The following is a 27,081-nucleotide window of genomic DNA, read 5'->3' on the forward strand; positions in this document are numbered from 1 at the left end:
GAGTACAATAATTACTGACCTGGAGAGGGCAATAAATACTGAACTGGAGAGTACAATAAATACTGACCTGGAGTGTACAATAAATACTGACCTGGAGAGGGTAATAAATACTGAACTGGAGAGTACAATAAATAGTGACTTGGAGAGTAGAATAAATACTGCTCTGGAGAGTACAATAAATACTGACCTGGAGAGTACAATAAATACTGACCTGGAGAGGGTAATACATACTGACCTGGAGTGTACAAAAAATACTGACCTTGGAGTAAAATAAATACTAACCTGGAGAGAGCAATAAATACTAACCTGGACAGTACATTAAATACTGCCCTGGAGAGTACAATAAATACTGACATGGAGAGTACAATAAATACTGACCTCAAGAGTACAATAAATACTGAGCTGGAGAGTACAATAAATACCGACATGGAGAGGGTAATAAATACCGACATGGAGAGGGTAATAAATACTGACCTGGAGAGTACAATAAATACTGACCTGGAGAGAACAATAAATACTGACCTGGAGAGTACAATAAATACTGACCTGGAGAGAACAATAAATACTGACCTGGAGAGTACAATAAATACTGACCTGGAGAGTACAATAAAAACTGAATTGGAGAGTACAATAAATACTGACCTGGAGAGTTCAATAAATAATGAATTGGAGAGTACAATAAATACTGACCTGGAGAGTACAATAAATATTGACCAGGGGAGTACAGTAAACACTGACCTGGAGAGTAAAATAAATACTGACCTGGAGAATACAATAAATACTGACCATGAGAAGGCAATAAATACTGACCTGGAGACTACAATAAATACTGACCTGGAGAGTACAATAATTACTGACCTGGAGAGGGCAATAAATACTGAACTGGACAGTACAATAAATAGTGACTTGGAGAGTAAAATAAATACTGATCTGGAGAGTACAATAAATACTGACCTGGAGAGTACCATAAAAATTGTCCTGGAGAGGGTAATAAATACTGACCTGGAGTGTACAAAAAATACTGACCTTGGAGTAAAATAAATACTAACCTGGAGAGGGCAATAAATACTATCCTGGAGAGTACATTAAATACTACGCTGGAGAGTACAATAAATACTGACATGGAGAGTACAATAAATACTGACCTCAAGAGTACAATAAATACTGAGCTGGAGAGTACAATAAATACCGACCTGGAGAGGGTAATAAATACTGACCTGGAGAGTACAATAAATACTGACCTGGAGAGAACAATAAATACTGACCTGGAGAGTATAATAAATACTGACCTGGAGAGAACAATAAATACTGACCTGGAGAGTACAATTAATACTGACCTGGAGAGTACAATAAAAACTGAATTGGAGAGTACAATAAATACTGACCTGGAGAGTACAATAAATAATGACTTGGAGAGTACAATAAATACTGAAGTGGAGAGTACAATAAATATTGACCTGGGGAGTACAGTAAATACTGAACTGGAGAGTAAAATAAATACTGACCTGGAGAATACTATAAATACTGACCATGAGATGGCAATAAATACTGACCTGGAGACTACAATAAATACTGACCTGGAGAGTACAATAATTACTGACCTGGAGAGGGCAATAAATACTGAACTGGACAGTACAATAAATAGTGACTTGGAGAGTAGAATAAATACTGATCTGGAGAGTACAATAAATACTGACCTGGAGAGTACCATAAAAATTGACCTGGAGAGGGTAATAAATACTGACCTGGAGAGGGCAATAAATACTGAACTGGAGAGTACAATAAATACTGACCTGGAGAGTACAATAAATACTGACCTGGAGAGGGTAATAAATACTGAACTGGAGAGTACAATAAATAGTGACTTGGAGAGTAGAATAAATACTGCTCTGGAGAGTACAATAAATACTGACCTGGAGAGTACAATAAATACTGACCTGGAGAGTACAATAAATACTGACCTGGAGAGGGTAATACATACTGACCTGGAGTGTACAAAAAATACTGACCCTGGAGTAAAATAAATAATAACCTGGAGAGGGCAATAAATACTAACCTGGACAGTACATTAAATACTGCCCTGGAGAGTACAATAAATACTGACATGGAGAGTACAATAAATACTGACCTCAAGAGTACAATAAATACTGAGCTGGAGAGTACAATAAATACCGACCTGGAGAGGATAATAAATACTGACCTGGAGAGTACAATAAATACTGACCTGGAGATTCCAATAAGTACTGACCTGGAGAGTACAATAAATACTGACCTGGAGAGTACAATAAATACTGATCTGGAGTGCGCAATAAATACTGACCTAGAGAGTACAATAAATACTGACCTGGAGAGCACAATACATACTGACCTAGAAGTACAATAAATACTGACCTGGAGATTACAATAAGTACTGACCTGGAGAGGGCAATAAATAGTGACCTGGAGAGCACAATAAATACTAAACTGGAGAGTACAATAAATAAAGAATTGGAGTGGGTAATAAATACCGACGTGGAGAGGGTAATAAATACTGACCTGGAGATTATAATAAATACTGACCTGGAGAGGGCAAAAAATACTGACCTGGAGAGTACAATAAATACTGACCTGGAGAGTACAATAAAAACTGAATTGGAGAGTACAATGAACACTGACCTGGAGAGTACAATAAATAATGACTTGGAGAGTACAATAAATACTGACCTGGAGAGTACAATAAAAATTGACCTGGGGAATACAGTAAATACTGACCTGGAGAGTAAAATAAATACTGACCTGGAGAATACAATAAATACTGACCATGAGAAGGCAATAAATACTGACCTGGAGACTACAATAAATACTGACCTGGAGAGTACAATAATTACTGACCTGGAGAGGGCAATAAATACTGAACTGGACAGTACAATAAATAGTGACTTGGAGAGTAGAATAAATACTGACCTGGAGAGTACAATAAATACTGACCTGGAGAGTACCATAAAAATTGACCTGGAGAGGGTAATAAATACTGACCTGGAGAGTACTATAAATACTGACCTGGAGAGTCCAATAAGTACTGACCTGGAGAGTACAATAAATACTGACCTGGAGAGTACAATAAATACTGACCTGGAGAGTACAATAAATACTGACCTGGAAAGTACAATAAATACTGATCTGGAGTGGGCAATAAATACTGACCTAGAGAGTACCATAAATACTTACCTGGAGAGCACAATAAATACTGACCTGGAAGTACAATAAATACTGACATGGAGATTACAATAAGTACTGACCTGGAGATTACAATAAATATTGACCTGGAGAGGGCAATAAATACTGACCTGGAGAGCACAATAAATACTGAACTGGAGAGTACAATAAATAATGAATTGGACAGGGTAATAAATATCGACGTGGAGAGGGTAATAAATACTGAGCTGGAGTGTATAATAAATACTGACCTGGAGAGGGCAATAAATACTGACCTGGAGAGTATAATAAATACTGACCTGGAGAGTACAATAAATACTGATCTGGAGAGAACATTAAATACTGACCTGGAGAGTACAATAAATACTGACCTGGAGAATACAAAAAATACTGACCTGGAGAGTACAATAAATATTGACCTGGGGAGTACAGTAAATACTGACCTGGAGAGTAAAATAAATACTGACCTGGAGAATACAATAAATACTGACCATGAGAAGGCAATAAATACTGACCAGGAGACTACAATAAATACTGACCTGGAGAGTACAATAATTACTGACCTGGAGAGGGCAATAAATACTGAACTGGAGAGTACAATAAATACTGACCTGGAGAGTACAATAAATACTGACCTGGAGAGGGTAATAAATAGTGAACTGGAGAGTACAATAAATAGTGACTTGGAGAGTAGAATAAATACTGCTCTGGAGAGTACAATAAATACTGACCTGGAGAGTACAATAAATACTGACCTGGAGAGTACAATAAATACTGACCTGGAGAGGGTAATACATACTGACCTGGAGTGTACAAAAAATACTGACCTTGGAGTAAAATAAATAATAACCTGGAGAGGGCAATAAATACTAACCTGGACAGTACATTAAATACTGCCCTGGAGAGTACAATAAATACTGACATGGAGAGTACAATAAATACTGACCTCAAGAGTACAATAAATACTGAGCTGGAGAGTACAATAAATACCGACCTGGAGAGGGTAATAAATACTGACCTGGAGAGTACAATAAATACTGACCTGGAGAGAACAATAAATACTGACCTGGAGAGTTCAATAAATACTGACCTGGAGAGTACAATAAATACTGACATGGAGAGTACAATAAATACTGATCTGGAGTGGGCAATACATACTGACCTAGAGATACAATAAATACTGACCTGGAGAGCACAATAAATACTGACCAGGAAGAACATTAAATACTGACCTGGAGATTACAATAAGTACTGACCTGGAGATTACAATAAATACTGAACTGGAGAGTACAATTAATAATGAATTGGACAGGGTAATAAATACCGACGTGAAGAGGGTAATAAATACTGACCTGGAGTGTATAATAAACACTGACCTGCAGAGGGCAATAAATACTGACCTGGAGAGTACAATAAATACTGATATCGAGAGTACAATAAATACTGATCTGGAGAGAACAATAAATACTGACCTGGAGAGTACAATAAATACTGACCTGGAGAGTACAATAAAAACTGAATTGGAGAGTACAATACATACTGACCTGAAGAGTTCAATAAATAATGACTTGGAGAGTACAATAAATAATGACCTGGAGAGTACAATAAATATTGACCTGGGGAGTACAGTAAATACTGACCTGGAGAGTAAAATAAATACTGACCTGGAGAATACAATCAATACTGACCATGAGAAGGCAATAAATACTGAACTGTAGAGTACAATAAATAGTGACTTGGAGAGTAGAATAAATACTGCTCTGGAGAGTACAATAAATACTGACCTGGAGAGTACAATAAAAACTGAATTGGAGAGTACAATAAATACTGACCTGGAGAGTACAATAAATACTGTTCTCAAGAGTACTATAAATACTGACCTGGATAGTACAATAAATACTGACCTGGAGAGGGTAATAAATACTGACCTGGAGAGTACAAAAAATACTGACCTTGGAGTAAAATAAATACTAACCTGGAGAGGGCAATTAATACTAACCTGCAGAGTACAATAAATATTGACCTGGAGAGTACAATAAATACTGACTTGGATAGGGCAATAAATACTGACCTGGACAGTACATTAAATACTGCCCTGGAGAGTACAATAAATACTGACATGGAGAGTAAAATAAATACTGACCTCAAGAGTACAATAAATACTGAGCTGGAGAGTACAATAAATATTGACCTGGAGAGGGTAATAAATACTGACCTGGAGAGTACAATAAATACTGACCTGGAGAGTACAATAAAAACTGAATTGGAGAGTACAATAAATACTGACCTGGAGAGTTCAATAAATAATGACTTGGAGAGTACAATAAATAATGACCTGGAGAGTACAATAAATATTGACTTGGGGAGTACAGTAAATACTGACCTGGAGAGTAAAATAAATACTGACCTGGAGAATACAATAAATACTGACCATGAGAAGGCAATAAATACTGAACTGTAGAGTACAATAAATAGTGACTTGGAGAGTAGAATAAATACTGCTCTGGAGAGTAAAATAAATACTGACATGGAGAGTACAATAAAAACTGAATTGGAGAGTACAATAAATACTGACCTGGAAAGTACAACAAATACTGATCTGGAGAGTACTATAAATACTGACCTGGATAGTACAATAAATACTGACCTGGAGAGGGTAATAAATACTGACCTGGAGAGTACAAAAAATACTGATCTTGGAGTAAAATAAATACTAACCTGGAGAGGGCAATAAATACTAACCTGCAGAGTACTATAGATACTGACCTGGAGAGTACAATAAATACTGACTTGGATAGGGCAATAAATACTGACCAGGAGACTACAATATATACTGACCTGGAGAGTACAATAATTACTGACCTGGAGAGGGCAATAAATACTGAACTGGAGAGTACAATAAATACTGATCTGGAGAGTGCAATAAATACTGACCTGGAGAGGGTAATAAATACTGAACTGGAGAGTACAATAAATAGTGACTTGGAGAGTAGAATAAATACTGCTCTGGAGAGTACAATAAATACTGACCTGGAGAGTACAATAAATACTGACCTGGAGAGTACAATAAATACTGACCTGGTGAGGGTAATACATACTGACCTGGAGTGTACAAAAAATACTGAACTTGGAGTAAAATAAATACTAACCTGGAGAGGGCAATAAATACTAACCTGGACAGTACATTAAATACTGCCCTGGAGAGTACAATAAATACTGACATGGAGAGTACAATAAATACTGACCTCAAGAGTACAATAAATACTGAGCTGGGGAGTACAATAAATACCGACCTGGAGAGAACAATAAATACTGACCTGGAGAGTACAATAAATACTGACCTGGAGAGAACAATAAATACTGACCTGGAGAGTACAATAAATACTGACCTGGAGAGTACAATAAAAACTGAATTGGAGAGTACAATAAATACTGACCTGGAGAGTACAATAAATAATGACTTGGAGAGTACAATAAATACTGACCTGGAGAGTACAATAAATATTGACCTGGGGCGTACAGTAAATACTGACCTGGAGAGTAAAATAAATACTGACCTGGAGAATACAATAAATACTGACCATGAGAAGGCAATAAATACTGACCTGGAGACTACAATAAATACTGACCTGGAGAGTACAATAATTACTGACCTGGAGAGTACCATAAAAATTGACCTGGAGAGGGTAATAAATACTGACCTGGAGTGTACAAAAGATACTGACCTTGGAGTAAAATAAATACTAACCTGGAGAGGGCAATAAATACTTATCTGGACAGTACATTAAATACTGCCCTGGAGAGTACAATAAATACTGACATGGAGAGTACAATAAATACTGACCTCAAGAGTACAATAAATACTGAGCTGGAGAGTACAATAAATACCGACATGGAGAGGGTAATAAATACTGACCTGGAGAGTACAATAAATACTGACCTGGAGAGAACAATAAATACTGACGTGGTGAGTACAATAAATACTGACCTGGAGAGTACAATAAATACTGACCTGAAGAGTACAATAAATACTGACCTGGACAGTACAATAAATACTGACCTGGACAGTACAATAAGTACTGACCTGGAGAGTGCAATAAATACTGACCTGGAGAATACAATAAATACGGACCTGGAGAGGGTATTAAATACTGACCTGGAGAGTATAATAAATTCTGAACTTGAAAGTATAATAAATACTGACCTGGAGAGTAAAATAAATACTGACCTGTAGAGGGCAATAAAAACTGACCTGGAGAGGACAATAATTATTGACCAGGAGAGTGGAATAAATACTGACCTGGAGAGTACAATAAATACTGATCTGGAGAGTACAAGAAATACGGACCTGAAGAGTACAATATTTGCTGACCTGGAGAGTACAATAAATACTGACCTGGAGAGGGTAATAAATACTGATCTGGAGAGTACAATAAATACTGACCTGGAGAGTGTAATAAATACTGACCTGGAGAGCACAATAAACACTGACCTGGAGAGTACAATAAATACTGATCTGGAGATTACAATAAACACTGACCTGGAGAATACAATAACTACTGACCTGGAGAGTACAATAAATACTGACCAGGAGAGGGCATTAAATACTGACCTGGAGAGGGCAATAAATATTGACCAGGAGAGTGCAATACATACTGACCTGGAGAGTACAATAAATACTGATCTGGAGAGTACAATACATACTGACCAGGAGAGTACAATAAATAATGACCTGGAGAGGGTAATATATAGTTACCTGGAGAGTACAATAAATACTGACCTGAAGAGTTTAATAAATATTGACCTGGAGAGTACAATAAAAACTGATCTGGAGAGTACAATACAGACTGACCTGGAGAATACAATAAAAGCTGACCTGGTGAGTACAATAAATACTGACCTGGAGACTGTAATAAATAGTGACCTGGAGAGTACAATAAATAATGACCTGGCGAGTACAATAAATACTGACCTGGACAGTACAATAAATACTGACCTGGACAGTACAATAAATACTGACCTGGAGAGTACAATAAATACTGACTTGGAGAGTACAATAAATACTGACCTGGAGAGTACAATAAATACTGAACTGGAGAATACAATAAATACGGACCTGGAGAGGGTAATAAATACTGACCTGGAGAGTACAATACATTCTGAACTGGAGAGTACAATAAATATTGACCTGGAGAGTACACTAAATACTGACCGGGAGAGGGTAATAAATACTGACTTGGAGAGCACATTAAAAACTGACCTGGAGAGTATAATAAATACTGACCTGGACAGTACAATATATACTGACCTGTAGATTACAATAAACAAGACCTGGAGAATACAATAAATTCTGACCTGGAGAGTACAATAAATACTGACCTGGAGAGGACAATAATTATTGACCAGGAGACTGCAATAAATACTGACCTGGAGAGTACAATAAATACTGATCTGGAGATTATAAGAAATACGGACCTGGAGAGTACAATAAATGCTGACCTGGAGAGTACAATAAATACTGACCTGGAGAGGGTAATAAATACTGATCTGGAGAGGACAATTAATACTCACTAGGAGAGTATAATAAATACTGACATGGACTGTACAATAAATACTGACCTGGAGAGTACAAGAAATAATGACCTTTTCAGTACAATAAAATCTGACCTGGAGAGTACAATAAATACTGACCTGGATAGTACAATCAATTCTGACATGGAGAGTACAATAAATACTGCTCTGGTGAGTGCAATAAATACTGACCTGGAGAGTACAATAAATACTGACCTGTTGATTACAATAAACAATGACCTGGAGAATACAATAACTACTGACATGGAGAGTACAATAAATACTGACCTGGAGAGGGCAATAAATACTGACCTGGAGTGGGCAATAAATATTGACCAGGAGAGTGCAATAAATACTGACCTGGAGAGTACAATAAATACTGATCTGGAGAGTACAATACATACGGACCTGGAGAGTACAATAAATGCTGACCTGGAGAGTACAATAAATACTGACCTGGAGAGGGTAATAAATACTGACCTGGAGAGTACAATAAATACTGACCTGGAGAGTATTATAAATACTGACCTGGACAGTACAATATATACTGACCTGGAGAGTACAATAAATACTGAACTGGTCAGTACAATAAATACTGACCTGGAGAGTACAATAAATAGTGACCTGGAGAGTACAATCAATTCTGACCTGGAGAGTACAATAAATACTGACCTGGAGAGGGCAATAAAGACTGACCTGGAGAGTAAAATAAATACTTACCTGGAGCATACAAAGAATACGGACCTGGAGAGGGTAATAAATACTGACCTGGAGAGGTTAAACAATACTGACCTGGAGAATACAATAAATCCTGACCTGGAGAGGGCAATAAATTCTGACCTGGAGAGTACAATAAATACTGACCTGGAGATTACAATAAACAATGACCTGGAGAGTACAATAAATACTCGCCTGGAGAGGGTAATAAATAGTGACCTGGAGAGTACAATAAATACTGACCTGAAGAGTGCAATAAATATTGACCTGGAGTGTTCAATAAAGAGTGTCTTGGAGAGCACAATAAATACTGACCTGGAGACTACAATAAATACTGACCTGGAGAGTACAATAAATACTGACATGGAGAGTGCAATAAATACTGACCTGGAGAGAACAATAAATATGTTCTGGAGATTACAATAAATATTGATCTGGAGAGTACAATAAATACTGACCTGGAGTGTGCAATAAATACTGACCTGGAGATTACAATAAATACTACCCAGGAGAGTAAAATAAATACGGACCTGGAGAGGGTAATAAATGCTGACCTGGAGAGTACAATAAATTCTGACCTGGAAAGTACAATAAATAGTGACCTCTAGGGTACAATAAAAACTGAAATGGTGAGTACTATAAATACTGACCTGGTCTGGACAATAAATACTGACCTGGAGAGTACAATAAATACTGATCTGGGGAGCACAATAAATACTGATCTGGAGAGTACAATAAATACTGACCTGTAGCGTATAATAAATACTGACCTGGAGAGTCTAATAAATACTGACCTGGAGAGTACAATAAATAATAACCTGGAGAGTACAATAAATACTGACCAGAAGAGTTTAATAAATATTGACCTGGAGAGTACAATAAATACTGATCTGGAGAGTACAATACAGACTGACCTGGAGAATACAATAAAAGCTGACCTGGTGAGTACAATAAATACTGACCTGGAGAGGGTAATAAATACTGACATGGAGAGTACAAAAAATACTGACCTGGAAAGTATAAAAAATAATGACCTGGGCAGTACAATAAATACTGACCTGGAGAGTACAAAAAATACTGACCTGTTCATAACAATAAATACTGACCTGGAGAGTACAATAAATACTGACCTGGAGAGTACAATCAATACTGACCTGGCGAGTACAATAAATACTGACCTGGAGAGGGTAAAAAATACTGACCTGGAGAGTACACTAAATACTGAGCTGGAGAATATAATAAATACTGACCTGGACAGTACAATAAATACTGACCTGGTGAGTACAATAAATTCTGACCTGGAGGGTACAGTCAGTACTGGCCTGGAGAGTACAATAAAGACTGACCTGGAGAGGGCAATAAATACTGACCTGTAGAGTACAATAAATAGTTACCTGGAGCGTACAATAAATACTGACCTGGATAGGGTAATAAATACTGACCTGGAGAATAAAATAAATACTGACCTGGAGAGGGCAATAAATTCTGACCTGGGGGAGAGTACAATAAATACTGACCTGGAGAGTGCAATAAACTCTGACATGGAGAGTACAATAAATACTGACCTGGAGAGGGTAATATATCGTGAACTGGAGTGTACAATAAATACTGACCTGAAGAGTGCAATAAATATTGACCTGGAGAGTACAATAAACAGTGTCTTGGAGAGTACAATAAATAGTCACCTGGAGACTACAATAAATACTGACCTGGAGAGTACAATAAATACTGACATGGAGAGGGCAATAAATACTGACCTGGAGAGAACAATAAATACTGACCTGGAGATTAACAGAAATACTGACCTGGAGAGTACAATAAATACTAACCTGGAGAGTACAATAAATACTGATCTGGAGAGTAGAATAAATACTGACCTGGGGAGTAAAATAAATACGGACCTGGAGAGGGTAATAAATACTGACCTGGAGAGTGTAATACATACAGATCTGGAGAGTACAATAAATGCTGACTTGGGGAGTAAAATAAATACTGAACTGGAGAGGGTAATAAATAGTGACCTGAAGAGTACAATAAATACTGAACTGGAGAGTAAAATAAATACTGACCTGGAGAATACAATAAATACTGACCTGGAGAGTACAATAAATACTGACCTTGTGAGTACAATCAATACTGACCTGGAGAGGACAATAAATACTGACCTGGAGAGTACAATAAATACTGATCTGGGGAGTACAATGAAAACTGACGTGGAGAGTACAATAAATACTGAACTGAAGAGTGTAATAAATACTGACCTGGAGAGTACAATAAATAATAACCTGGTGAGTACAATAAATAGTGACCTGGAGAGTACAATAAAAACTTACCTGGAGAGTACAATAAATACTGACCTGGAGACTGTAATAAATAGTGACCTGGAGAGTACAATAAATAATGACCTGGCGAGTACAATAAATACTGACCTGGACAGTACAATAAATACTGACCTGGACAGTACAATAAATACTGACCTGGAGAGTACAATACATTCTGAACTGGAGAGTACAATAAATATTGACCTGGAGAGTACACTAAATTCTGACCAGGAGAGGGTAATAAATACTGACTTGGAGAGCGCATTAAAAACTGACCTGGAGAGTATAATAAATACTGACCTGGACAGTACAATATATACTGACCTGGAGAGTACAATAAATACTGACCTGGAGAGGGTAATAAAAAAATGACCTGGAGAGGACAATAATTATTGACCAGGAGACTGCAATAAATACTGACCTGGAGAGTACAATAAATACTGATCTGGAGAGTATAAGAAATACGGACCTGGAGAGTACAATAAATGCTGACCTGGAGAGTACAATAAATACTGACCTGGAGAGGGTAATAAATACTGATCTGGAGAGGACAATTAATACTCACTAGGAGAGTATAATAAATACTGACATGGACAGTACAATAAATACTGACCTGGAGAGTACAAGAAATAATGACCTTTTCAGTACAATAAAATCTGACATGGAGAGTACAATAAATACTGACCTGGAGAGTACAATCAATTCTGACATGGAGAGTACAATAAATACTGCTCTGGAGAGTGCAATAAATACTGACCTGGAGAGTACAATAAGTACTGACCTGTTGATTACAATAAACAATGACCTGGAGAATACAATAACTACTGACATGGAGAGTACAATCAATACTGACCTGGAGAGGGCAATAAATACTGACCTGGAGTGGGCAATAAATATTGACCAGGAGAGTGCAATAAATACTGACCTGGAGAGAACAATAAATACTGACCTGGACAGTACAATATATACTGACCTGGAGAATACAATAAATACTGACCTGGTCAGTACAATAAATACTGACCTGGAGAGTACAATAAATAGTGACCTGGAGAGTACAATCAATTCTTACCTGGAGAGTACAATAAATACTGACCTGGAGAGGGTTATAACTACTGACCTGGAGAGTACAATAAATACTGACCTGGAGAATATAATAAATACTGAACTGGACAGTACAATAAATACTGACCTGGAGAGGGCAATAAAGACTGACCTGGAGAGTACAATAAATACTCGCCTGGAGAGGGTAATAAATAGTGACCTGGAGAGTACAATAACTACCGACCTGAAGAGTGCAATACATATTGACCTGGAGTGTACAATAAAGAGTGTCTTGGAGAGCACAATAAATACTGACCTGGAGACTACAATAAATACTGACCTGGAGAGTACAATAAATACTGACATTGAGAGTGCAATAAATATTGACCTGGAGAGAACAATAAATATGACCTGGAGATTACAATAAATATTGACCTGGAGAGTACAATAAATACTGACCTGGAGTGTGCAATAAATACTGACCTGGAGATTACAATAAATACTGACCAGGAGAGTAAAATAAATACGGACCTGGAGAGGGTCATAAATGCTGACCTGGAGAGTATAATAAATTCTGACCTGGAAAGTACAATAAATAGTGACCTCTAGGGTACAATAAAAACTGAAATGGTGAGTACTATAAATACTGACCTGGTCTGGACAATAAATACTGACCTGGACAGTACAATAAATACTGATCTGGGGAGCACAATAAATACTGATCTGGAGAGTACAATAAATACTGACCTGTAGCGTATAATAAATACTGACCTGGAGAGTGTAATAAATACTGACCTGGAGAGTACAATAAATAATAACCTGGAGAGTACAATAAATACTGACCTGAAGAGTTTAATAAATATTGACCTGGAGAGTACAATAAATACTGATCTGGAGAGTACAATACAGACTGACCTGGAGAATACAATAAAAGCTGACCTGGTGAGTACAATAAATACTGACCTGGAGAGGGTAATAAATACTGACCTGGAGAGTACAAAAAATACTGACCTGGAAAGTATAAAAAATAATGTCCTGGGCAGTACAATAAATACTGACCTGGAGAGTACAAAAAATACTGACCTGTTCATAACAATAAATACTGACCTGGAGAGTACAATAAATACTGACCTGGAGAGTACAATCAATAGTGACCTGGCGAGTACAATAAGTACTGACGTGGAGAGGGTAAAAAATACTGACCTGGAGAGTACACTAAATACTGAGCTGGAGAATTTAATAAATACTGACCTGGACAGTACAATAAATACTGACCTGGTGAGTACAATAAATTCTGACCTGGAGGGTACAGTCAGTACTGGCCTGGAGAGTACAATAAATACTGACCTGGAGAGGGCAATAAATACTGACCTGTAGAGTACAATAAATAGTTACCTGGAGCGTACAATAAATACTGACCTGGATAGGATAATAAATACTGACCTGGATAGGGTAATAAATACTGACCTGGAGAATACAATAAATACTGACCTGGAGAGGGCAATAAATTCTGACCTGGGGGAGAGTACAATAAATACTGACATGGAGAGTACAATAAATACTGCTCTGGAGAGTGCAATAAATACTGACCTGGAGAGTACAATAAATACTGACCTGAAGAGTGCAATAAATATTGACCTGGAGAGTACAATAAACAGTGTCTTGGAGAGTACAATAAATACTCACCTGGAGACTACAATAAATACTGACCTGGAGAGTACAATAAATACTGACATGGAGAGGGCAATAAATACTGACCTGGAGAGAACAATAAATAATGACCTGGAGATTAACAGAAATACTGACCTGGAGAGTACAATAAATACTAACCTGGAGAGTACAATAAATACTGATCTGGAGAGTACAATAAATACTGACCTGGGGAGTAAAATAAATACGGACCTGAAGAGGGTAATACATACAGATCTGGAGAGTACAATAAATGCTGACCTGGAGAGTAAAATAAATACTGAACTGGAGAGGGTAATAAATAGTGACCTGAAGAGTACAATAAATACTGAACTGGAGAGTAAAATAAATACTGACCTGGAGAATACAATAAATACTGACCTGGAGAGTACAATAAATACTGACCTGGAGAGTACAATCAATACTGACCTGGAGAGGACAATAAATACTGACCTGGAGAGTACAATAAATACTGATCTGGAGAGTACAATGAAAACTGACGTGGAGAGTACAATAAATACTGAACTGAAGAGTGTAATAAATACTGACCTGGAGAGTACAATAAATACTGACCTGGAGAATACAATAAATACGGACCTGGAGAGGGTAATAAATACTGACATGGAGAGTACAATACATTCTGAACTGGAGAGTACAATAAATATTGTCCTGGAGAGTACACTAAATACTGACCGGGAGAGGGTAATAAATACTGACTTGGAGAGCACATTAAAAACTGACCTGGAGAGTATAATAAATACTGACCTGGACAGTACAAAAATACTGACCTGTAGATTACAATAAACAAGACCTGGAGAATACAATAAATTCTGACCTGGAGAGTACAATAAATACTGACCTGGAGAGGGTAATAAAAAAATGACCTGGAGAGGACAATAATTATTGACCAGGAGACTGCAATAAATACTGACCTGGAGAGTACAATAAATACTGATCTGGAGAGTATAAGAAATACGGACCTGGAGAGTACAATAAATGATGACCTGGAGAGTACAATAAATACTGACCTGGAGAGGGTAATAAATACTGACCTGGAGAGGACAATTAATACTCACTTGGAGAGTATAATAAATACTGACATGGGCAGTACAATAAATACTCATCTGGAGAGTACAAGAAATAATGACCTTTTCAGTACAATAAAATCTGACCTGGTGAGTACAATAAATACTGACCTGGAGAGTACAATCAATTCTGACATGGAGAGTACAATAAATACTGCTCTGGAGACTGCAATAAATACTGACCTGGAGAGTACAATAAATACTGACTTGTTGATTACAATAAACAATGACCTGGAGAATACAATAACTACTGATATGGAGAGTACAATAAATACTGACCTGGAGAGGGCAATAAATACTGACCTGGAGTGGGCAATAAATATTGACCAGGAGAGTGCAATAAATACTGACCTGGAGAGTACAATAAATACTGATCTGGCAAGTACAATACATACGGACCTGGAGAGTACAATAAATACTGACCTGGAGAGTATAATAAATACTGACCTGGACTGTACAATATATACTGACCTGGAGAGGGTAATAAATACTGACCTGGTCAGTACAATAAATACTGACCTGGAGAGTACAATAAATAGTGACCTGGAGAGTACAATCAATTCTGACCTGGAGAGTACAATAAATACTGACCTGGAGAGGGTTATAACGACTGACCTGGAGAGTACAATAAATACTGACCTGGAGAATATAATAAATACTGAACTGGAGAGTACAATATATATTAACCTGGAGCGTACCAAAAATACGGACCTGGAGAGGGTAATAAATACTGACATGGAGAGGTTAAACCATACTGACCTGGAGAATACAATAAATCCTGACCTGGAGAGGGCAATAAATTCTGCCCTGGAGAGTACAATAAATACTCACCTGGAGATTACAATAAACACTGACCTGGAGAGTACAATAAATACTCGCCTGGAGAGGGTAATAAATAGTGACCTGGAGAGAACAATAAATACTGACCTGAAGAATGCAATAAATATTGACCTGGAGTGTACAATAAATAGTGTCTTGGAGAGTACAATAAATACTGACCTGGTCAGTACAATAAATACTGACCTGGAGAGTACAATAAATAGTGACCTGGAGAGTACAATCAATTCTGACCTGGAGAGTACAATAAATACTGACCTGGAGAGGGTTATAACGACTGACCTGGAGAGTACAATATATATTTACCTGGAGCGTACAAAAAATACGGACCTGGAGAGGGTAATAAATACTGACCTGGAGAGGTTAAACAATACTGACCTGGAGAATACAATAAATCCTGACCTGGAGAGGGCAATAAATTATGCCCTGGAGAGTACAATAAATACTGACCTGGAGATTACAATAAACACTGACCTGGAGAGTACTATAAATACTCGCCTGGAGAGGGTAATAAATAGTGACCTGGAGAGTACAATAAATACTGACCTGAAGAATGCAATAAATATTGACCTGGAGTGTACAATAAATAGTGTCTTGGAGAGTACAATAAATACTGACCTGGTCAGTACAATAAATACTGACCTGGATAGTACAATAAATAGTGACCTGGAGAGTACAATCAATTCTGACCTGGAGAGTACAATAAATACTGACCTGGAGAGGGCAAGAAAGACTGACCTGGAGAGTACAATAAATATTTACCTGGAGCGTACAAAAAATACGGACCTGGAGAGGGTAATAAATACTGACCTGGAGAGGTTAAACAATACTGACCTGGAGAATACAATAAATCCTGACCTGGAGAGGGCAATAAATTCTGCCCTGGAGAGTACAATAAATACTGACCTGGAGATTACAATAAACACTGACCTGGAGAGTACAATAAATACTCGCCTGGAGAGGGTAATAAATAGTGACCTGGAGAGTACAATAAATACTGACCTGAAGAATGCAATAAATATTGACCTGGAGTGTACAATAAATAGTGTCTTGGAGAGCACAATAAATACTGACCTGGAGACTACAATAAATACTGACCTGGAGAGTACAATAAATACTAACATGGAGAGTGCAATAAATACGGACCTGGAGAGAACAATAAATATGACCTGGAGATTACAATAAATATTGACCTGGAGAGTACAATAAATACTGACCTGGAGTGTGCAATAAATACTGACCTGGAGAATACAATAAATACTGACCAGGAGAGTAAAATAAATACGGACCTGGAGAGGGTAATAAATGCTGACCTGGAGAGTACAATAAATTCTGACCTGGAAAGTACAATAAATAGTGACCTCTAGGGTACAATAAAAACTGAAATGGTGAGTACTATAAATACTGACCTGGTCTGGACAATAAATACTGACCTGGAGAGTACAATAAATACTGATCTGGGGAGCACAATGAATACTGATCTGGAGAGTACAATAAATACTGACCTGTAGCGTATAATAAATACTGACCTGGAGAGTGTAATAAATACTGACCTGGAGAGTACAATAAATAATAACCTGGAGTGTACAATAAATAGTGACCTGGAGAGTACAATAAATACTGACCTGGAGAGTACAATAAATACTGCCCTGGAGACTGTAATAAATAGTGACCTGGAGAGTACACTAAATAATGACCTGGAGAGTACAATAAATACTGACCTGGACAGTACAATAAATACTGACCTGGACATTACAATAAATTAAAACCTGGAGAGTACAATAAATACTGCCTTGGAGAGTACAATAAATACTGACCTGGAGAGTACAATAAAAACTGATCTGTAGAATACAAGAAATGTGGACCTGGAGAGGGTAAAAAAGACTGACCTGGAGAGGAGAATAAATACTGACTAGGAGAGGGTAATAAATACTGACCTGGAGAGTACAATAAATAATAACCTGGAGAGTACAAAAAATACGGGCCTGGAGAGGGTAATAAATACTGACCTGGAGAGGTTAAACAATACTGACCTGGAGAATACAATAAATCCTGTCCTGGAGAGGGCAATAAATTCTGACCTGGAGAGCACAATAAATACTGACCTGGAGATTACAATAAACACTGACCTGGAGAGTACAATAAATACTCGCCTGGAGAGGGTAATAAATAGTGACCTGGAGAGTACAATAAATACTGACCTGAAGAGTGCAATAAATATTGACCTGGAGTGTACAATAAAGAGCGTCTAGGAGAGCACAATAAATACTGACCTGGAGAGTACAATAAATACTGACATGGAGAGTGCAATAAATACTGACCTGGAGAGAACAATAAATATGACCTGGAGATTACCATAAATATTGACCTGGAGAGTACAATAAATACTGACCTGGAGTGTGCAATAAATACTGACCTGTAGATTACAATAAATACTGACATGGAGAGTGCAATAAATACTGCCTTGGAGAGTACAATAAATACTGACCTGGAGAGTACAATAAAAACTGATCTGTAGAATACAATAAATATGGACCTGGAGAGGGGAATAAAGACTGACCTGGAGAGGATAATAAATACTGACTAGGAGAGGGTAATATATACTGACCTGGAGAGTACAATAAATAATAACCTGGAGAGTACAATAAATAATAACCTGGAGAGTACAATAAATACTTACCTGGAGAGGATAATAAATACTGACCTGGAGAGAACAATAAATACTGACCTGGAGAGTACAATACAAACGGACCTGGAGAGGATAATAAATACTGACCTGGAGAGTGCAATGAATTCTGACCTAGAGAGTACAATAAATACTGATCTGGAGAGTACAATAAATACTGACCTGGAGAGGGTAATAAATACTGACCTGGAGAGCACAATATATATTGACCTGGAGAGTACAATAAATACTAAACTGGAGAAGGCAATAAATACTGACCTGGAGAGGACAATAAATATTGACCAGGAGAGTGCAATAAATACTGAACTGGAGAGTACAATAAATACTGATCTGTAGAGTACAATACATACTGACCTGGAGAGCACAATAAATGCTGACCTGGAGAGTACAATAAATACTGACCTGCAGAGTATAATAAATAATGACCTGGACAGTACAATATATACTGTCATGGGGAGTACAATAAATACTGACCTGGAGAGTACAATCAATTCTGACCTGGAGAGTACAATAAATAGTGACCTGGAGAATATAATAAATACTGACCTGGAGAGTACAATAAATACTGACCTGGAGAGTACAATAAATTCTGACCTGGAGAGTACAATCAGTACTGGCCTGGAGATACAATAAATACTGACATGGAGAGGGCAATAAATACTGACCTGGAGAGTACAATAAATAATTACCTGGAGCGCACAATAAATACTGATCTGGAGAGGGTAATAAATACTGACCTGGAGAGGGTAATAAATATTGACCTGGAGAGTACAATAAATACTGACCTGGAGACTGAAATTAATAGTGACCTGGAGAGTACAATAAATAGTGACCTGGAGAGTACAATAAATACTGACCTGGACAGTACAATACATACTGACCTGGACAGCACAATAAATAGTGACCTGGAGAGTACAATAAATACTGACATGGAGAGTACAATAAATACTGACCTGGAGAGTACAATAAATACTGACCTGGAGAATACAATAAATACGGACCTGGAGAGGATAATAAATACTGACTTGGATAGTACAATAAATTCTGAACTGGAGAGTACAATAAATACTGACCTGGAGTGGGTTATACATACTGACCTGGACAGTACAATAAATAGTGACCTGGAGAGTACAATAAATACTGACATGGAGAGTACAATAAATACTGACCTGGAGAATACAATAACTACTGACCTGGAGAGAACAATAAATACTAAACTGGAGAGGGCAATAAATACTGACCTGGAGAGGACAATAAATATTGACCAGGAGAGTGCAATAAATACTGAACTGGAGAGTACAATAAATAGTGATCTGTAGAGTACAATACATATTGACCTGGAGAGCACAATAAATGCTGACCTGGAGAGTACAATAAATACTGACCTGCAGAGTATAATAAATAATGACCTGGACAGTACAATATATACTGTCATGGGGAGTACAATAAATACTGACCTGGATAGTACAATAAATACTGACCTGGAGAGTACAATCAATTCTGACCTGGAGAGTACAATACATACTGACCTGGAGAGGGTAATAAATACTGACCGGGTGAGTACAATAAATAGTGAACTGGAGAATATAATAAATACTGACCTGGAGAGTACAATAAATTCTGACCTGGAGAGTACAATCAGTACTGGCCTGGAGATACAATAAATAGTGACATGGAGAGGGCAATAAATACTGACCTGGAGAGTACAATAAATAATTACCTGGAGCGTACAATAAATACTGACCTGGAGAGGGTAATAAATACTGACCTGGAGAGGGTAATAAATATTGACCTGGAGAGTACAATAAATACTGACCTGGAGACTGTAATTAATAGTGACCTGGAGAGTACAATAAATAGTGACCTGGAGAGTACAATAAATACTGACCTGGACAGTACAATACATACTGACCTGGAGAGGATAATAAATACTGACCTGGATAGTACAATAAATTCTGAACTGGAGAGTACAATAAATACTGACCTGGAGAGTACAATAAATACAGACCTGGAGAGTGCAATCAATTCTGAACTGGAGAGTACAATAAATTCTGAACTGGAGAGTACAATAAATACTGACCTGGAGAGTACAATAAATACTGTCCTGCAGAGAATAATAAATAATGACCTGGACAGTACAATATATACTGACATGGGGAGTACAATAAATACTGACCTGGACAGTACAATAAATACAGACCTGGAGAGTGCAATCAATTCTGAACTGGAGAGTACAATAAATTGTGAACTGGAGAGTACAATAAATACTGACCTGTAGAGTACAATAAATACTGACCTGGAGAATATAATAAATACTGAACTGGACACTACAATAAATACTGACCTGGAGAGGGCAAGAAAGACTGACCTGGAGAGTACAATACAGACTTACCTGGAGCACACAAAAAATACGGACCTGGAGAGAGTGTAATAAATACTGACCTGGAGAGGGTAAAAAATACTGACCTGGAGAATACAATAAATCCTGACATGGAGAGGGCAATAAATTCTGACCTGGAGAGTACTATAAATACTGACCTGGAGATTACAATAAACACTGACCTGGAGAGTACAATAAATACTCGCCTGGAGAGGGTAATAAATAGTGACCTGGAGTGGACAATAAATACTGACCTGAAGAGTGCAATAAATATTAACCTGGAGTGTACAATAAAGAGTGTCTTGGAGAGCACAATAAATACTGACCTGGAGACTACAATAAATACTGACCTGCAGAGTACAATAAATACTGACATGGAGAGTGCAATAAATACTGACCTGGAGAGAACAATATATATGACCTGGAGATTAGCATAAATATTGACCTGGAGAATACAATAAATACTGACCTGGAGTGTACAATAAATACTGACCTAGAGATTACAATAAATACTGACCAGGAGAGTAAAATAAATACGGACCTGGAGAGGTTAATAAATGCTGACCTGGAGAGTACAATAAATTCTGACCTGGAGAGTACAATAAATAGTGACCTCTAGGGTACAATAAAAACTGAAATGGTGAGTACAATAAAAACTGACCTGGTATGGACAATAAATACTGACCTGGAGAGTACAATAAATACTTATCTGGGGAGCACAATAAATACTGATCTGGAGAGTACAATGAATACTGACCTGTAGCGTATAATAAATACTGACCTGGAGAGTGTAATAAATACTGACCTGGAGAATACAATAAATAATACCCTGGAGAGTACAATAAATAGTGACCTGGAGAGTACAATAAATACTGAATTGGAGAGTACAATAAATACTGACCTGGAGACTGTAATAAATAGTGACCTGGAGAGTACACTAAATAATGACCTGGAGAGTACAATAAATACTGACCTGGACAGTACAATAAATACTGACCTGGACATTACAATAAATAATGACCTGGGAGTACAATAAATACTGCCTTAGAGAGTACAATAAATACTGACCTGGAGAGTACAATAAATACTGATCTTTAGAATACAATAAATATGGACCTGGAGAGGGTAATAAAGACTGACCTGCAGAGGATAATAAATACTGATTGGAGAGGGTAATAAATACTGACCTGGAGAGTACAATAAATAATAGCCTGGAGAGTACAATAAATACTGAACTGGAGAGTACAATAAATACTTACCTGGAGAGGATAATAAATACTGACCTGGAGAGAACAATAAATACTGACCTGGAGAGTACAATACATAGGGACCTGGAGAGGATAATAAATACTGACCTGGAGAGTGCAATAAATTCTGACCTGGAGAGTACAATAAATACTGATCTGGAGAGTACAATAAATACTGACCTGGAGAGGGTAATAAATACTGACCTGGAGAGCACAATATATATTGACCTGGAGAGTACAATAAATACTGACCTGGAGATTACAATAAACACTGACCTGGAGAATACAACAACTACTGACATGGAGAGTACAATAAATACTAAACTTGAGAGGGCAATAAATACTGACCTGGAGATTACAATAAACACTGACCTGGAGAATACAATAAATTCTGACCTGGAGAGTACAATAAATACTGACCTGGAGATTACAATAAACATTGACCTGGAGAATACAATAAATACTGACCTGGAGAGTGTAATAAATACTGACCTGGAGAGTACAATAAATAATAATTTGGAGAGTACAATAAATAGTGACCTGGAGAGTACAATAAATACTGACCTGGAGAGTGCAATAAATACTGACGTGGAGACTGTAATAAAGAGTGACCTGGATAGTGCATTAAATAGTGACTAGGACAGTACAATAAATACTGACCTGGACAGTACAATAAATACTGACCTGGACAGTACAATAAATAATGACCTGGAGAGTACAATAAATACTGACTTGGAGAGTACAATAAATACAGACCTGGAGAGTACAATAAATACTGATCTGGAGAATACAATAAATATGGACCTGGAGATGGTAATAAATATTGACCTTGAGAATACAATAAATATGGACCTGGAGAGGGTAATAAATACTGACCTGGAGAGTACAATAAATAATATTTTGGAGAGTACGATAAATAGTGAGCTGGAGAGTACAATAAATACTGACCTGGAGAGTGCAATAAATACTGACGTGGAGACTGTAATAAAGAGTGACCTGGAGAGTGCATTAAATAATGACTAGGACAGTACAATAAATACTGACCTGGACAGTACAATAAATACTGACCTGGACAGTACAATAAATAATGACCTGGAGAGTACAATAAATACTGACTTGGAGAGTACAATAAATACAGACCTGGAGAGTACAATAAATACTGATCTGAAGAATACAATAAATATGGACCTGGAGATGGTAATAAATATTGACCTTGAGAATACAATAAATATGGACATGGAGAGGGTAATAAATACTGACCTGGAGAGGAGAATAAATACTGACCTGGAGAGGGCAATAAATATTGACCTGTAGAGCACAATAAATGCTGACCTAGAGAGTACAATAAATACTGACCTGGAGAGAGTAATACATACTGACCTGGAGAGTACAATAAATACTGACCTGCAGAGTATAATAAATACTGACCTGGACAGTACAATAAATACTGACATGGGGAGTACAATAAATACTGACCTGGAGAGGGTAATAAATATTGACATGGTGAGCACAATAAATGATGACCTAGAGAGTACCATAAATACTGATCTGGAGAGGGTTATAAATACTGACCTGGAGAGTACAATAAATACTGTCCTGCAGAGAATAATAAATAATGACCTGGACAGTATAATATATACTGACATGGGGAGTACAATAAATACTGACCTGGACAGTACAATAAATACAGATCTGGAGAGTGCAATCAATTCTGAACTGGAGAGTACAATAAATTCTGAACTGGAGAGTACAATAAATACTGACCTGGAGAGTACAATAAATACAGACCTGGAGAATATAATAAATACTGAACTGGACACTACAATAAATACTGACCTGGAGAGGGCAAGAAAGACTGACCTGGAGAGTACAATACAGACTTACCTGGAGCGCACAAAAAATACGGACCTGGAGAGAGTGTAATAAATACTGACCTGGAGAGGGTAAAAAATACTGACCTGGAGAATACAATAAATCCTGACATGGAGAGGGCAATAAATTCTGACCTGGAGAGTACTATAAATACTGACCTGGAGATTACAATAAACACTGACCTGGAGAGTACAATAAATACTCGCCTGGAGAGGGTAATAAATAGTGACCTGGAGTGGACAATAAATACTGACCTGAAGAGTGCAATAAATATTAACCTGGAGTGTACAATAAAGAGTGTCTTGGAGAGCACAATAAATACTGACCTGGAGACTACAATAAATACTGACCTGCAGAGTACAATAAATACTGACATGGAGAGTGCAATAAATACTGACCTGGAGAGAACAATATATATGACCTGGAGATTAGCATAAATATTGACCTGGAGAGTACAATAAATACTGACCTGGAGTGTTCAATAAATACTGACCTAGAGATTACAATAAATACTGACCAGGAGAGTAAAATAAATACGGACCTGGAGAGGGTAATAAATGCTGACCTGGAGAGTACAATAAATTCTGACCTGGAGAGTACAATAAATAGTGACCTCTAGGGTACAATAAAAACTGAAATGGTGAGTACAATAAATACTGACGTGGTCTGGACAATAAATACTGACCTGGAGAGTACAATAAATACTGATCTGGGGAGCACAATAAATACTGATCTGCAGAGCACAATGAATACTGACCTGTAGCGTATAATAAATACTGAAATGGAGAGTGTAATAAATACTGACCTGGAGAGTACAATAAATAATAACCTGGAGAGTACAATAAATAGTGACCTGGAGAGTACAATAAATACTGACCTGGTGAGTACAATAAATACTGACCTGGAGACTGTAATAAATAGTGACCTGGAGAGTACACTAAATAATGACCTGGAGAGTACAATAAATACTGACCTGGACAGTACAATAAATACTGACCTGGACATTACAATAAATAATGACCTGGAAAGTACAATAAATACTGCCTTAGAGAGTACAATAAATACTGACCTGGAGAGTACAATAAATACTGATCTGTAGAATACAATAAATATGGACCTGGAGAGGGTAATAAAGACTGACCTGGAGAGGATAATAAATACTGATTGGAGAGGGTAATAAATACTGACCTGGAGAGTACAATAAATAATAGCCTGGAGAGTACAATAAATACTGAACTGGAGAGTACAATAAATACTTACCTGGAGAGGATAATAAATACTGACCTGGAGGGAACAATAAATACTGACCTGGAGAGTACAATACATAGGGACCTGGAGAGGATAATAAATACTGACCTGGAGAGTGCAATAAATTCTGACCTGGAGAGTACAATAAATACTGATCTGGAGAGTACAATAAATACTGACCTGGAGAGGGTAATAAATACTGACCTGGAGAGCACAATATATATTGACCTGGAGAGTACAATAAATACTAAACTTGAGAGGGCAATATATACTGACCTGGAGATTACAATAAACACTGACCTGGAGAATACAATAAATTCTGACCTGGAGAGTACAATAAATACTGACCTTGAGATTACAATAAACATTGACCTGGAGAATACAATAAATACTGACCTGGAGAGTGTAATAAATACTGACCTGGAGAGTACAATAAATAATAATTTGGAGAGTACAATAAATAGTGACCTGGAGAGTACAATAAATACTGACCTGGAGAGTGCAATAAATACTGACGTGGAGACTGTAATAAAGAGTGACCTGGAGAGTGCATTAAATAGTGACTAGGACAGTACAATAAATACTGACCTGGAGAGTACAATAAATACTTACCTGGACAGTACAATAAATAATGACCTGGAGAGTACATTAAATACTGACTTGGAGAGTACAATTAATACAGACCTGGAGAGTACAATAAATACTGATCTGGAGAATACAATAAATATGGACCTGGAGATGGTAATAAATATTGACCTTGAGAATACAATAAATATGGACCTGGAGAGGGTAATAAATACTGACCTGGAGAGGACAATAAATACTGACCTGGAGAGGGCAATAAATATTGACCTGGAGAGCACAATAAATGCTGACCTAGAGAGTACAATAAATACTGACCTGGAGAGGGTAATACATACTGACCTGGAGAGTACAATAAATACTGACCTGCAGAGTATAATAAATACTGACCTGGACAGTACAAGAAATACTGACATGGGGAGTACAATAAATACTGACCTGGAGAAGGTAATAAATATTGACCTGGTGAGCACAATAAATGCTGACCTAGAGAGTACCATAAATACTGATCTGGAGAGGGTAATAAATACTGACCTGGAGAGTACAATAAATACTGACCTGCAGAGAATAATAAATAATGACCTGGACAGTACAATATATACTGACATGG

Source organism: Pristiophorus japonicus, chromosome 28 (assembly GCF_044704955.1).
Source record: "Pristiophorus japonicus isolate sPriJap1 chromosome 28, sPriJap1.hap1, whole genome shotgun sequence".
Classification (NCBI taxonomy): domain Eukaryota; kingdom Metazoa; phylum Chordata; class Chondrichthyes; family Pristiophoridae; genus Pristiophorus; species Pristiophorus japonicus.